This window comes from Lepidochelys kempii, chromosome 14 (assembly GCF_965140285.1).
Source record: "Lepidochelys kempii isolate rLepKem1 chromosome 14, rLepKem1.hap1, whole genome shotgun sequence".
NCBI lineage: Eukaryota > Metazoa > Chordata > Testudines > Cheloniidae > Lepidochelys > Lepidochelys kempii.
Genome location: NC_136393.1, coordinates 45,955,590 through 45,964,129, shown reverse-complemented (window position 1 = coordinate 45,964,129; position 8,540 = coordinate 45,955,590). Strand labels below are relative to the sequence as shown.

At 56.4% G+C, this 8,540-nt stretch overlaps 1 long non-coding RNA gene across 1 annotated transcript; it reads right to left on the bottom strand.

Moving 5' to 3' along the window:
- Positions 1-2,265: 2,265 nt before the first annotated feature.
- Positions 2,266-3,303, bottom strand: LOC140897941 (uncharacterized). Its single transcript, XR_012154888.2, has 3 exons — positions 3,182-3,303; positions 2,601-2,791; positions 2,266-2,460 (listed from the first exon to the last, which is right to left on the bottom strand). It is a non-coding gene; the product is annotated as an uncharacterized LOC140897941 (long non-coding RNA).
- Between the last annotated feature and the right edge of the window lie 5,237 nt (positions 3,304-8,540).

Genomic DNA, 8,540 nt, shown 5'->3' with positions numbered 1-8,540 from the left:
CACTCCTAATGGTCTCGGGCAGTGACATTGCAGAGGGAGCTGAGCAGACCGTCCCTTCTGTGACTTCCTGAATTGCTGCCAGGACGGACTCTCCTCTGCGCTAGGGAGAGTCCCCGAGGAAAAACAGCTGTGGTAGGGGAGGGGGCAAGACAAGCTCTCCCCCTGAGTCCTTGAATAGCAGGCAAGCAGGACTTTGGGAGCCAGAGATCGGTGTGTCTTTCTGGGAGAGCAGAGCTGGAGAGCAGAAAAGGGCACTGGAGGAATTGTCGAAAAGTCAGTGTCATGGCCGGGTCATGAGCAGCCAGACCTAGTGGTCAGAGGCAGAGTCCACACTCACAAGGCAGGAGTCGAGAGTCAGCTGGGTCAGGACACTGGAAGAGCAGAAGCAAAAGACCAAATTGTGTTCAGCACCTCAAGCCAGATGAGTCACCCCGAGTCCGGATGCCAGGAAATCAAGCCTGGGGAGTGGGAGCAGGAACAGCCAACACACGGTCCAGAGCCGGGGAGGAGCTCGGGTGTTCAGACAGCTCCTTGTTCCTGCTGTTGGTTTAAGGAGGTCCCGGGGGCCGATTAGCTGTTCTGGGACTTTGCCAATAGGTCCTCAGGGATGGAGCCTCAAATTGGGTCTGGACTTCGTCAGTCCTAGGTAAGCAGTTTTTCGTAGGTTTCCAGGTGGCTGCTCCCAGGAACCCTGGAGACCCGGGTTAATGATCCGGGGGTCATGACAGTGACTGATCTCTCCCCGCTCAAACCTCCTTCACGAAAGAGTCTCCAGGGTCCCGGACACATCCTCTGAGAATAAAAAAAACACAGTCATGAGGACAAATAGGCTATGGAACAGGAGCCCCCTCTTTCTTGCAACAGCTCCAAGTGCCCGGAAGAGTGGACGGTTCTTACCTCCAGGAGATGCCTGGATCTTCCATCTAAGCCTCACTGGGACCCCTGTTTCTTGGTCTGACAGGATGAGATCATCTGTCTCCACTGCTCCCTGCACTGGGCTGGCTGCAGCACACATCTGTGTAAGAGGCTGGGCCAGAGAGATGTTACAGTCAGGGTCCAGGCAGCCCAGAAGAAGACGAAGCAATCAAATCAGCGGATTCGACAGAGAAGTTTTCTACCCTACAGGGACATCAAAGAAGGTCTGTTAGGAAAGCTGAGATGTTAGTCTGGAAACTGCCAAGGCAAAGATTGTGACTTGTTAAGATTCAGTTTAAATCACTACAAAGTGTGTTGTGTTTTGTTTGTCTCTTTGAAATTTGTCTCTTTCTCTTCCTTAGTGTCACTTAAATCTCTTCTTTGTTACTGTGCTTCCAAAACCACCTCAGTGTCGTGTGTTCAAGTGAAGTGTGAATCTCCAGAGTACCCAACAGGCTGAGCTGTGCCCTGTCTCTCTGAAGGTAGCGAATAATTTCTGAGCGGTGCTGGGCTCAGAGTCCAAGGGCACTTCACCAGACACCTCCTGTGAAGCCCAAAGAGACCAAAGGAGCAGGAGAGATTCAGGCCCCACTGACCCATGGGAACTTCCCACAGAAGAGGTTACACAGGGCTCCAGACACAGCCAGCAGGATCCCTCCCACAAGCTGGGCCATGTCCTTCCCCTCCCAGCCCCACAGCTTCCTCCCCACTCCAGCCTCAGGAACCCCTCCCACCTCCCTGCTCTCCCCACCCACTCTCCAATACCAGGCTGTTTCCAGAATGGAAGCAGGTGCGTACCAGAGTTCACTCACCGCTAGATGCTGGCCAGGCCTCGTGTCACCGCTTTCTCGCTGGGCTAGCAACCCCGCTGATACTCACGCTTGCAGTTTGTTGGCTGGGAACTCAGCCCCCCAACCAGGTGACTGGCCTTTACTCCACTTCTTCCTGGGTCGTGCTCCTTCCAAACAAAGTCCAAAAATGTCTTGAACAGAAACAAGGCCTTCCACCCTCGTGGGGAGCTCTTCCTCAGCCTGATTTCGGCTTGGCCTGCCCTTCTTGGGTTTTTATGGTCTTCTGTGTCCCCTTCCTTAGGGACGGTGAGAGAACCCAGTCCTACCCTGGACTCCAGGTTTCGGCCCAAGGCTGTCTACTGAACAGCTCGCTCTGCTTCTGTACTTTTGCTGCTGTTTCCCCTTGTTTCCTCTCAGGTGGGGCTGACTTGGTCATCAACTTGGCCTAGCCCCAGGCTTGGCAGCCACAGGCCAAGTCACCCTGTTAGATACCCTCCTCTTTCAAATCTGGTCTAGCCCGGCTGACAGGTTTGCTGAGGGGATGGTGAAACCCCATTGCTGATCAGAAGGAGGTCAGTCTGTTCTCTAGGAGCTGAAGGTCCATTTGTCCTGCTGCGGGAAGTGGAGCTGGAGAGCGGAGATGTTATGTGAAAGAGACTGCATGATGGAGTTGGAGACTGAGGGATGGGAGCCTCCTCCCAGAAACGCTCCCAGGAGAACAGGTTGGAGTAGGAGTTCTCTGGGGAGCCTCTTCCTAGGAAAAAAACAAGGGTGGCACATTGATGGAGATGTCTCCGTCGCAGGGATGGGGGAAGCTCCCAGCCAGGCTATGCAGCAGGGATCCCATTTCTCCCCCAAGAAACCCATATGCCCAAAGAAGTCAATGGCTCTTACCTCCATGAGGGAGCAGGGTCTTCCCTCTCAGCCTCTTTGAGAACTACCACTGATTGGTTTCCTCGGACAAGGGACCTGTCCCCACTGTTCCCTGAGGTGGCTCAGCTTCTGACTGCAGCCATCTGGGAGGCTGTCACACACCCCAGGGCCTAGAAGTCACGGGGGGAGGAGGCTCCTCTTCATGTCACACTCTGAGAGCCCAGAGAAGGGCCAAAGGAAGAATAAAGAGCAGGAGATGAAGCTAGCCCTGAGCCTCTGTCCCATCCTCACCTCCTCAAATGTGGAGCTTCCTGAGCTTCAGTTGGGCAGACAGTCTGTAGCCCTGACCCAAAGGTACTTCTGCGCCATATGGGGCAGGAAGATCTCTGCCTGGGAGCATGGGGAATGGGCTGGGGGTGAGATGAAGGAAAGAGGGGAGGGGTATGGGTATGAGGGAAAGAGCTCCTGCCCCAGATGAAGGAATTTGGGGGGGCCGAGGGAAGGACCCAGCTCCACAGAGAGGGGAGAGAATTTCTGTGAGTGCCAGGGGCCTCCATTTCTGCTTCCACTAGCCCCGCATTTACAGTGAGACAGAGCAGTACCTGCAGCAGGGAGCGGGACTTGCTGAACAAGGAGGGGAACCTTTCAGAGCATCAGATGAGCCACAGCCCTTGCAGCGCCTCGGGCATCTGGTGCAAGTGCCTGATGATGTGAAGCTGGCCCATGACCTTGGCTGTGACATCCTCGTGCTGCAGGGGAACAAGAACATGTCAGAGACTGAGACACTCCCCAGGAATCAGGGAGGATTAAGGGCACCTGGAATCAGCACCATCATTTCCACCCAGCAGCTGCTCATGTCTGAGTGGTGGATTCACCCTCCCGACCCCCAGGATGGAGGCTTGCTGTCCTCTCTAGTGACCTCCAGTGCCAACCCCCCTCCTTGTCGGGTGAGCTCCTGCCACCTCCCCATCAGTGCCTCTGACAGCTGTTCCACCTCCAACCCACCTGGGGACACCGCTCAAGTTCGGAGAACCCTCTCCTCCACCCCCACCTCCATCCCCACCCAGGTAGGGCAGGGAGGGGGCTGTAGCAGGGTGGCGGGGGGCAGGAGGGATTCTGGCAGCAGTGAAGTGGGATGGGGAGAGGCTGAGACCTTTCCCCAAGTCACCCCAGTGACAAAAGCTGAAGCCACAGGATGGCAGCCCTGGTGAAGGGGGCAGGTCAGCAGCCCCTGCTGACTGAATCCTCCCAATCGCTCCAGAGCGGGTCCAGCCCTACCAGCAGCAAGACCCGCTTCCCACGCCCATGTGCCTCAGCTCTTCCTGGTCAGTCGCCATCTCCAGTCAGTCCTTGGCCTCCCAGGCTGCCAGGGATGGGAGCAACTCTCGATGGTGGCTCAGGTGACTTGGACACTAGGCCATGGGGAAAATGGGTGCAGCTCTGTGGGGCAGGAAAGGTTCCCAGAGGGCACTTAGGGGACTCTCCTGTCCTTCCCAGGAGTGATAGCAGAGCACCACATCCTAAGAAGAGAAGTCCATGAAGTCCAGAAGTCCCCACTAGGCTCCTTGCTACCTGGCCAGGGAATGGCGATCGGATGGGAATGAGGCCCTGGGCCCCACCCCAAGCTCCTGAGTCGATTGCAGCTGCTTACCGTGACCCCCATCAGTTGCTGGGCTTCCCCCAGGAGGGAGTAGACGAGCACCAGCCCAGCCTGGCTGACACGCAGCAGGGGGTCGTGGATGGCCAGCACTGCTGTCTGCAGAAAGGATCTTTTCTGCCCGTCGCAGAAGAATTTTCCAAAGACCTAGAAGCAAGAGGACACGAGGCTCGAGCAGATTGCCCAGAGCCAGCCTCCAAGTCCTGGCCGTACAATGCCATCACCGTCTAGTGCCCCAAAGGGCAGGGAAGAGAGCTGCTGTGGCCAAGGCAGTTCATTCCCCAGGAGGCTTTCAGGATCCCAGGGCTCAGGGAAGCCCCTTTATGAAAAGGTCGCAGGTGCTTAGGGACCAAAGCGTCCAGTGGCTCTTTCGGGAGGGCAATTTATGGCAGGGGCCAGGATGGGCTGGAAATGGATCTCTAATGTGTGTGAGCAGGCCCACTCTGCTGTGCAGGGCACAGAGACGACAGGGGACCCTGTGTTGCTTCCAGCAGAGAGATCTCCTGCACCTCAGCGGCTAGAGGAGTGTGTGTGTGTTGTGGGGGGCGAGGGGGTTGGAGCTGACAGCCAAAGGTCTCTTCACCCCAGCTTAGTGATTTCTCTCGTCGCTGGGAATGGCCTCTGCAGCTCCTTGGTTTCTTCAAGGGGAATCCAACCTGCAGCCTGACAAGGACAAGGAGACTCATAGCCCAGTCCCCATCCCAGACGCTCCTCGGAGACTTTTCTTCTGCTGCAGCAATTCAGCTTGTGGGAGGAGGGACAAGCTCACACAGTCTCTCTCACGGGGCGTCTGTGGAGCAGCGTTCTGTCGATGCCCTTGTCGATCCAGGAGTCACTCCAAGGCCTCCTCTGTGATGTTGTGGAAATCACCCATTTCACCTTTGACTCCAGTCTCGGGGCACTGTGTTACGGTGTGTTCGAAGGTTTGGATATTCTCTCCACAGTTGTGAGACGGGGGCGGGGGGTGGGGTCGATGTCTTTGATTTTCTACTCGTGCAGTAAGTAGCCGCAACTTGGGTCAGTGACAATGTGTTTCTTTGGAACAGTGGCTGAGGTCCAGATACTCTGCCATTCCCTGGCCAGGTCTGGAGACATGAGGGGGGCGCATGTGGTCCATATTGGCTCTGGAGCTCACTATGTCCCCTACCCAGATCCCAGGTTGGGGCATTCTCCTTCCTGACCGGCAATGGAATTGGGCAAAGCCCACCTCCTTTCTCTGCTTCTACAGGGTGCAGGGAATTAAACAGGGGTCTGATCAAGGAATCGTGACTGACTGACCCAGTGCTCTCCTCTCAGACACTTGGGGATCAGCCAGGGGGACAAGGAGCAGAGAGACACCCAGAGCCATAATCCTATATTAACTCACCCACCCGGGGATCCTCCTTATGCCACGGAGCAATGCAGCCATGTAAGACACTCAAATCACGGCAACTAGCGAGGTTCCAATGTGGGACCTTTAGCACCAGCCTGTCCCACTGGTTGCTGGATGAGGAACTCTGAACTGGAAATAAGGAGTGGGCTCTTCTCCTGTCTCCAGGAGGCATTCACTGCAGGGAACCCAGCCAGCCCCACTCCCCGGGCTGTGTCATGCCCTGGCACAGTGCCCTTACCTCCCCAACTCTGGCTGTATTTTTGTAGCCCAAGAGCCTGCTGTCCTGGTGCCAGTCATAGCACCAGAGATCTTCCGCGTCATGTATGGTCAGGCCTGGAAGAGAGAGAGAGAGAGAGAGACTTTTCTCCTCATTCTGGTTGCAGTTTCTGTGTCCTTCCAATCCCAATGGTGGCTCCACAGTGGAGTGGAGAAGAACAGAGGCAGAGAGAGACTTGTCCTCCAGCTGGGGTCAGTCTGAGAGAAATGGTCTGGGGTCCCATTGTCCACCTGTGGTCACTCTCAGTCCCCTGTTGGGTTCCGTGTCCCAGCTGGGTTCCTTACCCCTCTGTTGGAGCAGCAGTTGGTAGAGCCGGTAAGTCCCCTCCCTGGCCTGCCGGCTGATGTCCTTGTCTGGATCGCTGACAAATAGAGCCAGCTGGGCCACATGGTGCCCCATCCTAGGGAACTCGGCTGAGATCTAATGGAAGGGAGAGGAGAGGGGACTCCATCAGCATTTTCCTGTTAGCTCCCTGTCCTCCCTGGGCCAGAGGGCTCCTTCCCCTTAGCCCCTCTGCAGGAGATGCTGGGGGAGAGGAGCTTGAGATCGACCCTTCATTTGCTCTGCTGCCAAGGGAGCCCGGAGCTGTTTTGGGATGCCAAGCAGGGGTGGAGCATGGGCTCCTTAAAGGCCCAGGGACAACACTGAACCAGGACCAGAAGAACTTGACTCAAGCCGAGCTCAGTCCCTGCTCTGACCCTGCCTTCCCATGAAGAACCCTCCTAAGCCACAGCCCCGGCAGCAGCAGATCCTGCAGCCCGCTGGAGCCAGCCCGCCTCCGCCTGGAGCCAGCAAGCTGGGGTCGGAGGTCACTTACGTCAAACTCAGGGAGGGTGACTGTGTATCTGAGCAGGGCTGTGCTGCTCCTGATGGCCCTGGCTCGCTCCTGGGACACCCTGGACACGACCCAGAAGTTGACATGCTGTGGGGAAAGGAGGCAGGTCAGACTCAATGGCCAGCTGCACCTGCTTTGCAAATGAGCCCCCCACGCCCCCAGCCCCAGGGGCTTGAGACATTCTGTGCAGGGGGGAATATCTGAGGCCTTGATGGCAGAGCTTTAGAAGGGGATTCTTTCCCACAGGACGCAGCTTGTACCTTGCAGGTCACAACTTGTCAGCATCTCTCTAGATTGGGACAATGTTGGGGGTCGGGGCTGGTCCCCTCCTCCCAGAACTCCTGATTCCTGAACAGTTCACCAGAAAGGAGACTGAACCCTCACCCTTCCCTGCTACGCAAATCCTTAGGGGGGTGTAGGGAGTGACTGAGAGCACAATCCCCCCAGGAATATCAGAGCAGATCAGAGGGAAGGGCTGATTCCCTGGGGTCCTCCTGTTTCTCTAGGAAGGAGCATGTGCCTCTTCTCTGAGAACCATCTCCCAAATCTCATGGCGTGTGTGTGTTGGAGGGGTGGGGGAAGGGTGGGATTTCAGACTCTCACTCCCCAAGACAGCCAGGAGCCCTGTGGTTTGTGCTCCGCAGAACCAGGAAGAGCTCTGGCTTGAAGTCCCAGCTCCTTCCTCTGTCCCTCAAGGAGGAAGGACCTGACACTGCATTGCACTGACCTCCCCAACCAAGGACGGCCCACTGGGGACCCAGCTAGGAGGACACAATAGAAAATGGATCTTCCCTTCTCTCCTTACCAGTCCCCCAAAGAGTTCAGGTAAAACGGGGCTCACCTCCAAGATGAAGTGGAGCCTGTCTGTGTCTGGGGACTCTGCCAGCAGATTCCCCAGCATGGCATCCAGGACCTCTGGGATGACTTTATGCAGAGCCTGCAAAGCATGGGTCAGAGTTAGGGAACCTGAGCCTACACCTGCCACAGGATGGGAAGAGGGGTCTCTGGGAAGCACTGGAGAGACTCCCAAACACATCTCCTGGCCTCTCTCCTTCACATCCCACTGCAGGCAATTCACAAGAATTGATGACCCCTGGACCTTTGATCCATGAGTTTAGCAGGTCCCTGCAGAGGGCCTTGTAGGCAGAAGAGTATGAAACAGCCAAGTTGCTATGGATGGAGGCTCGGCTTCTGGGCACAGCACGGCTTATGGAAGAAAGAAAGAAAGAAAGAAAGAAAGAAAGAAAGAAAGAAAGAAAGAAAGAAAGAAAGAAAGAAATCCCCCAGAGAGGGGTAATCTCTTCCCTGCTGGAGGGAAGGATCCAACCCTGCAGCTTGTTCCATCTCCGCTACCCCACCCCGAAAACTGGAGCTCCAGCGAATCAAGGGAGCAGGGACCAAGGACTGCTCTGGAAGAGGAGGAGGATGGAGGAGGAGGATGTACCTGGATGTCGGTGGTGTCCTTCTCCGAGCCCAGGGTGAAGACGGAGTGAAGGGCAGCTCGCAAGAGGTGGGTCTCTAGGGCTGGCTCCAGGGCAGGTTTCATGGTGCTGGCAAGAGAGAGGAGCTGGTATTAGACTGTGCAGTATGGGGGTGGGACTGTCGCCAACACGGACACCAAGCCACAGGGATAGAGGCACAGGCTGGCGAGAATGGAAACTGAGGCACTGAGCTCGGGAATGACAAGGCCAAGGCGTCCCAGACAGACAGTGGCAGGACAGGAATAGCTCTTGTTCCCTGGAGCCTGCGGCCGCTCCTGTATCTGAGCCCAGGAGTGAGCCCCTCCCCAAGGCCCCTGTCATGTTATGGGAGTGAAAAGA